A 7,357-nucleotide genomic window follows, 5' to 3' on the forward strand; every position below is an offset into this window, starting at 1 on the left:
AATTTTCCCTGGCAGAAGACCCTGAAAATCGCTGCTCCCYGTCCCAAAGACTCTTCCAAACGCAGGTGTGAAAGGCAAGCGGGGTCGGTCTAGGGGACGGGGAGATGCCGTGAAGCACGTTGGTTCCCCGCGCACCCAGGGAGATGGTGTGGTGGACGCAGGTCCAACCCGGTCCCGGGCCTCGGCGCCGGGGATGCACGTTCCCCTCCCTGCTCCTTAGAAAGGGCAGCACAAACTCGCACCTTTTGGGTGAAGCCGTAGGAGACCTGTCTTTCTAATGAAACAAAACCAAAGCTTTTCCTTGCCTGATGTCTTCTGTCATTGCTTACAGTAGTCAGTCACCCCCATCAGCTCCTCAGAAGAGAGATCCGTGTGTGTGAAATAATAACGTAATTCTCCAGAAATTGAGGCTAACAAGGACCGCGTCCTCTGAACGCTGCGGTTGCAGTTAGATCTGGCCGCAGTTTGTTTCCTTTGCCTCAGGAAAGCCCACGAGAAACTTGGGGCAGGTGCTTCATTCAAAGAGACGTTAACCAGAGACAGTGCTGAGAACGTGCCGTATCGTCTCGCCCGACGTGGTGGTCGGACCTGCTGGTCAGGACCCTGGCAGAAACTGCTAGAGAAAGAGAGAACAGAAAGGGCTGGGATATTCGTGGCAAGAACCAGAAGTTGCTTTTCTGAATAAAGTGCCACATTTGCAGGCTTGCCAAAGAAGGAGGTGGGCAGACCCATCTGGCTGCAGCTGCTGATACAATCTCCAGCATTTCTCCCTGTGGTTTTCTGCCACCCAAACACACTGACTCAGACGGCCGGGAGGCCACGCTGCACCGCCGGGCGCACGAACGGCCTGGCCCACCCCGGCTGAGCAGCCCYGTGTAGGCGCACTGGTGCGAAACGCTCTCGTTTCGGAATGACTGAGGGGTTTCAGGGCTGCTGGCGGTGGAAACTCCTCATCTGCTTCCACACTTGAGGGACATCTCCAGACCTTCCATTTCCCTGCATATTTCCCATCCCTTCCTTTGTGATGGGGAGCATCCCTCGTATCTGCTATATCCAGTCCCACCGTACCACTGCTCTCCATGCTTTAGCCCATGCCAAAGGTTTCTTTGCCCCATCCTGACCATTTTTTCCCCCGATCGTCCTCCCCTGCCTTTCCTCCTCAGGTGCTGTAGTTCATCCTGGGCAGGGGAAGGTGTGCCTGGGCTTGGGAKCCCTACGTAGGCAGAGCACCAAGAGCGTGCCGCTGCGCAGCTTCCACACCGGRGCTGGCTCGACTCCAGCTAGGTCAGAGCCGTCACAGTAGCACTCGACTCCATTCCCAGCCCCGAAACGTGACCGAACACAAGTCACGCTCTTCTGTAGAAAGTGCTTCTGATGGATGTCACTGCCACTGGTCATTCGGTCCCCACGTCAGGCAGTCCGTTTATTGTAAATAACTTTGCGAAAGCCTGACCTGAAGTTGAAATCACCATCTTTGTCACACAAGAGTCATAGAGAAACATCTTATTTTAGAAAGTCCCAGGAGAGAAAGGAAACAGAAGCTTGTTAAAAATATTATTGCTTTATCATGAAATGCTCTCTTTCTGATTTCTGGTTCTTAAATCCCCAGCATGAAAGCAATTTCCAAAGCTGAAGAGCCTCAATCAGGCTGTAAACTCTTCAGGCTTTTAGAAAAAATGCCTGAAACTCCAGCTATAAACACGTAAGCAGTCCAGTGCGCTGGATTGATGAGACGTTTAATCAGGGGCTCAGCATCTCCGATGAAATGCTGGGAAGGCTTCTGGAGCCTGACCAGAGTGGAGAGCGTTCRAGTCCCAGAAGAGGCCACCGCCAAAGGGCTGCTTACCCTCACTCTAAAGCATGACCAGGCTTTTTCCAGAAGTTGGGTGTTTCCCGGAAAGATCTGAATCTACTTGTAGCACARGCATCCTAAACTAGCAATTGCTCTTGTTACGTACTAATAGAGCAAAATCTTCAGCCTCCAGATGTCTACCAGGCTGTTAAAATCTGTATTGTTGTTAATAATAATTAATAATAATATCGTGTTTGTTTCAGTGAAAACCTTTCCCAGAGGCAAGTTATCTTTTCTAGGCAAGTTCCTTTGGTAAAACACTRAAAGAGTCGCTTCCTCAGACGCAGTCGCTGCTCGCACAAAAATCTGCTGACACTAAAGGAAATACGAGCAAACAGCATCCTCGAGCTGCCTGCGAGCATTTGTTGCATCGCTCAACTTTCTGAAACGGTGTGAAACTCCCAGTGCAAAAAATCCGTGTATCAGTGTCTGATCCCTGCCCTTGCCATGCACGCCCGTGTCCGGTTGACTTTACCCGGACCTGCTCTAGCACATCTGACTCCGGTAAGGAAACTTCCCAGCTGTGTTGTTTTCTTACAATTCCTTGTAAGGACTGAAGGTTTCCCTACAGGATGGCACATTGCTGTGGACCACCTGGCCTTAAGGAAGTGATTAGAYGCGGTGGCCAACAGCTTTGCCTGCTGACTGAAGAAGATGTGCAAGCTATATATTTTAGGTGGTTTCCACTCCAACTGCCAGAAGAGAAATGACAGTGCCACCATGCTCGTTAGGCAGTAAATGCTGGCAAGCAGGACAGCGGCGGGCAGCGGTACCGCAAGCAGGAGCTGCCGAGCCCTTCRGCACCCTCTCGCCAGCCCGGCTGGCGGCTGCCCACCAAGAGCTCCCTTGTCATGCTCTGGCCTCCCGCGACGCTGGCGGCTGACTTCTGCTCGGAGGGAAGAGGTTATTTGTTTATCTGATCGACTTCTTTCAAAACGTTGCTGGTTCCCCAGCCTACCCAGAAGTCAGCTCATCGCTTAGTTAGACCAGGCTTCCAGCGTCTTTGAACGAGAGCTGAGAAATCACCGTACGTCGTGTTGGAAGTGAAATGCCAGGTGATAGCTGCCACCCTTCCGTCCCCAACCCCTACGTGCAGCTCTGGTTCCCCGCTCGAACTCCATCCCCCTCCCAAAGTGCCCTGCAAGTCTCTTCCTTCCTCTCTCTTCCCTTGGCGTCCAGCGGTCACCCTATCCCCCACCCCCATCGTGCAAGGTTTTCGGTTGTCCCTCCTCTTTCGAACTCGACCACTGTCTTGTGTTTTGACACGGAGGTTTCTCACCTCCTTTAGTTTTCTGACTTTCTGCCTTCCACTCTCACCTCATCCTCCTCTGCTTTATCTTCTGAATTCACAGTTTCTTACATCTTCCCCCTTGTTTCTTTGAGCTCCCATTTCTGAACAGGATTTCCCCCTCAGAGCACAAGCGTGCTCTCAGCTACTGCGCTAGAAAAATATCCTTGAGCTTATCATCTTCTCTTAGTAACTCCCCCCATCCCCACCCCAGAGCCACCGAGTGCACTGACTGCAGACTGGAGTCCTTCTCATCCCAACCGATCCGTGGACTCCTGAGAACGGGTTTTCACGCTCCGCACCACCAACCTAGGGAGATCTTGCTAAGGCCTCCACATCCCCCACATGCCCAGGCTAAACCCGGAGCTATAGCTGCAGGGCACGGACATCACGGTTGGCTCCGTATGAGCCAGCTCGTATTTGAAAGTAGTATAGGCGCCTCCACGGGGCAGCAGGGAGCCAAGAAGCGGGGTTAGATACCCTGGGTGACAGATGGCATGGACGTGGCTGTATGGCAGTGGGGATAGACTGCACAGCCCACACTGCAGCCTGAAACATTCTCCAGCATGGGAACTTCCAGCAGAGCCGGAGCAGACAGCAGCCTCCCCCGGTCCCCAAGCCACCTCCACTCCGTCCTTGCAGCTAGGAATCTTCCTGTTCTTGAGAACAAGGAGAAATAAAAAAAGAAAAAAAAGGAGAAGGAGCAGCAGAAAAGGAGAAGGTATAACAAAACCGAGCAGCAAAAAGCAGAAGGAATGGCAAAATGAAGTAGCAACAAAAGCAGAAGGAATGGCAAAATGGAGTAACACCAAGATGCAGGGCACAGCTGAAGCCAACTCCTGAAAAGGCTTCGCAGCGTGGGAGGTGTCAAGCGGTGGATCAGGTTGCCCAGAGAGGGGCCGCCTCTGTCCTTCAAGGTCTTCAAGACTGGATGGTAGAAAGCCCTGAGCAACTTCATCTTGGCGTGAGCAGGAGGTTGGACYGGAGGCCTCCTGAGGTCCCCTCCGACTTGAATGCTCCTGTGATCCTCTCGTTTGGCTGCTCCTAAAGTGCTGCCGCGGGGTTCTTGCAGGCCAGGCGGGTTTCTCCGTGCGCAGGGCAGGCTCGGAGAGCACGGCACGGCTCCCGCCTGGGAGGCGGATGGGCGAGGTGTGCTTCCCCGTCGCACTCCTTCACCGTTCCTAAAGAGCGCTGCAAAAAGGGAACTGCCGCCTGCACAGCGCCGTGGCTCTGCCTGAAACGAAAGGACTTCTGCTCCAGGTGCACATCACGAAAAGCAGCGGCATGGGCTATGYGCGCAGAGGCAGAAGCATCACGGACCCCTACGGAAACAGGGGCCGGTGCGGACTGCCAGGTTGCCCAGCGGGAAACCCTTCCGGGACAGGGACCGCACATCAGGGCGGGAGAGGGGCGAGCGGAAGCACTGAAAGGAGACGTGGCATCTCGGCCGGAGCAAACAGGCACCGCTGCCTTTGCCGTTCTGCTCCGAGCTGTGGCATAGCCCGGCGGGGGCAGCTCTGGAGCTCCAGGCACCGCTCCAGGCGGACAAGTGCTGCTCCATTACGCTCAGCCACTCTCCAAACCTCTGCTTTTCCTGCGCTGTGCGAAACAGTGAGGAAGGGAGAGTAAGAAAAYGGCAAATTGCAGCTTGCAGCGGCTGAGTGCAGAGGTGCTTCAACAAAACGCACAAATACGAACCCAAAACTGTCCGGCCCATTCGGGAACTGCAGTAACGCAGTCTCCAAACAGCCATCCAGGCACCTCCAGGGCAGCAGGTCCTAGCGTGTTGTTCACCTTGCTTGGGGCTCGTTCCTAGAGAGCAATAATGAGTTTCTCCACGTGGTGACATTTACTCCATGCTAAACCGCTTATTTAAAAGGTTCAAAGTGGCAAGATCTGTCCTTAGGGCCCTTTGGGAAGTGGCGTTAATGCATCCCGCAGCGCGTGACGGTGATTCAGGAGCTCTGCACCTCCGCGGCCCCCCGCAGCGCCCGGGTGCCACTGGCCCACTGCGGCCCCGACGCRTGCCTGCCTTCGGGGCAAGCACCCACGGGCGCTGGGCCGAGAGCCAGGATCTCCCCGCTGCTCCCGGGAAGCCTGGGACGCTGTCACGTCCAGGCATCGCCGCGTGGCGATGGGCCAGGAGCTACTGCACGCTGCTGCAGCAGAACCGAAAGCATGGAAACCCCTTACAAGAAAGCGGAGAGCTACAGAAAAGTCACGTGAGGTGCTTGAGTCAAGCACTAGTACCAGGAGAACCAGGGCAGGAATTTCCCTTCGGGAAGAGGTAYGGGACTGTACGTGCACACATGCAGGGACGATGCGGTCTGGGCTTCCTCACGCAGGAGACAGGGCTGGAAGCAGCCTCCCTTCCCTCTCCCACRTCCACGTGCTTCCCTGTCTTCCCCATCTCTCCCCTTCCCATCAGGTTGTGTGCTCGAAGGCCGATCGCACCAGAAAATAGCAGCTTCGGAAAGTCCTTTGCCTGGGGAACGGGCCGCTGGCTCGGGAAATCCAGGGGACCCTCACGGGCAGGCAGGGACGTGCAGAGGGACGGCGCCCGCTCGGCGCGATCTTCGGCACGGCAGCGATGCCCCGGGAGCGGGAGGCCGTGCACGAGCCCTGCGTGCTGCAGCGGGGAGCAGCGTGCATGTGATCGCTCGGCTGCTGTCCTCTTCTGTGCCTGTAGCTCTGGAAGTGAGCCCTTAATTCCGGGGAAGTTGCACTAATATTTACTAAGCAAGAATTTATTTTCCCCATGAGAAGCTAAAGATAGTAAAATAAGAGTAACAGCTGTCCCTCGAAATCACAGGGAAGAAAATCACCTTCCCTGCTCCCAGCTGACCTTCAGAGCTGTTCCTTGGCCACGAGAGTGTCCCAGCATCCCCGCCTGCGTAAGCCTCCCGCTCGGAGGCAGGAGCAGCAGAGAGCTCCGCAGGGCACGCACAGCCCTGCCGCCCCCCCGGGCCCCTCGGAAACGCGGGTGCTGGCGGGGGCGATGCCAAGGGGGCGCCCCAAAGGGCCGCGCTGCATGCGGGTGTCCCAGGTGCCTCCACCCGATCCATCGGGAAACCCGATTCTGCACCGGGCTGGGTGACCCCACGTTTCCAGCGCCGTGCCGGGTTGCCCTCACTGCTACCTCCTGCGCAGCAGAAACCTCTTTGGCCGCGTACGTCGACCCAGCGCGGCTAGAACCCAGCACGGAGCGTGTACGTGTGACCTCCCGTTTCATTTTACAAGCAGATGAGCAGCGAAGCGCGTGGAGGCTTGTCAGCGCGTGGGTGGGGACTTCTTGGCAAGGTGACTTGCGATGTTGGGCAAAGATCTGCCTCTGTCCGTGCAGGTTCGCGCTGCACAGTGACACGCCACGCACGCTGGCGGTTCGATCCCCGGCAGAAGCGGCGGCCCCGGCACCCTGCATCGCTGCGTTTCACAGGTATGCCACGCTGCGCTGCGGTCCCTAGGGTTTTGTGCATGCACTGCATTATTATTTTGGTTGTTCTCTACCGAGTTCCCTCCTTATTTTGCAAACTGCCTAGATTGCTCTCAGCACGAGTGTCTCGGTGACCCGGGGGCCCCTGTCCCGATGCTGCTGCGCAGCTGGAGTGGGTCCGTCTGCAGCTGCCGCTCCGCAACGCTCTTGAAATAACACTTTTTCCTAGTCGCACGCTCCACCGCTTTGGAACGCGTCGGGGTGGAGCTGTGCAAAGAGCCCGGCTGTCCTCCCTCAGCCAGCCAGAGAGGCAGGGGGTTGCAAAAGCTCAGAAACCAGCCACCAAAATGGGGCCAATTCGGGAAAAACAGCTCAAAGCTTGGCCAAGCAGAGTCACCCGACCGTGCAGGAAAGCTGTGGAGCCGCCTGCCCATCGAAAAGGAGCCGGACAGGGCATCATCTGGGGACAGCCGCATCCGATGGGTCTCGGAAACCCGGGATGCACGGAGGATAACAGTCTGTACGGCGCAGCGCCTGGTGGTCCTTCAATGGTACGGGGGCACGGCCGGTACAACCTGGAGGCATCGTGCTGCCGGACAAACCCTTCCGGCAGTGAAACGTGCCCGGAAAGAGCTTCCTCGTCGCCCTGCGCACGGGAGGCGACGGCGCCGCAGCCGGGGGCGTTCGCCGGGGTGACAGCCGCCTCCCCGACACCCCGACACCCCGGCGGCTTTCTGCACCTCCCGTCCGTCCTGAAGGCCCGGCGGGAGCCTCCAGCACGGGC

Source organism: Apteryx rowi, unplaced genomic scaffold, assembly GCF_003343035.1.
Source record: "Apteryx rowi isolate R43461 unplaced genomic scaffold, aptRow1 scaffold_24, whole genome shotgun sequence".
Lineage (NCBI taxonomy): Eukaryota > Metazoa > Chordata > Aves > Apterygiformes > Apterygidae > Apteryx > Apteryx rowi.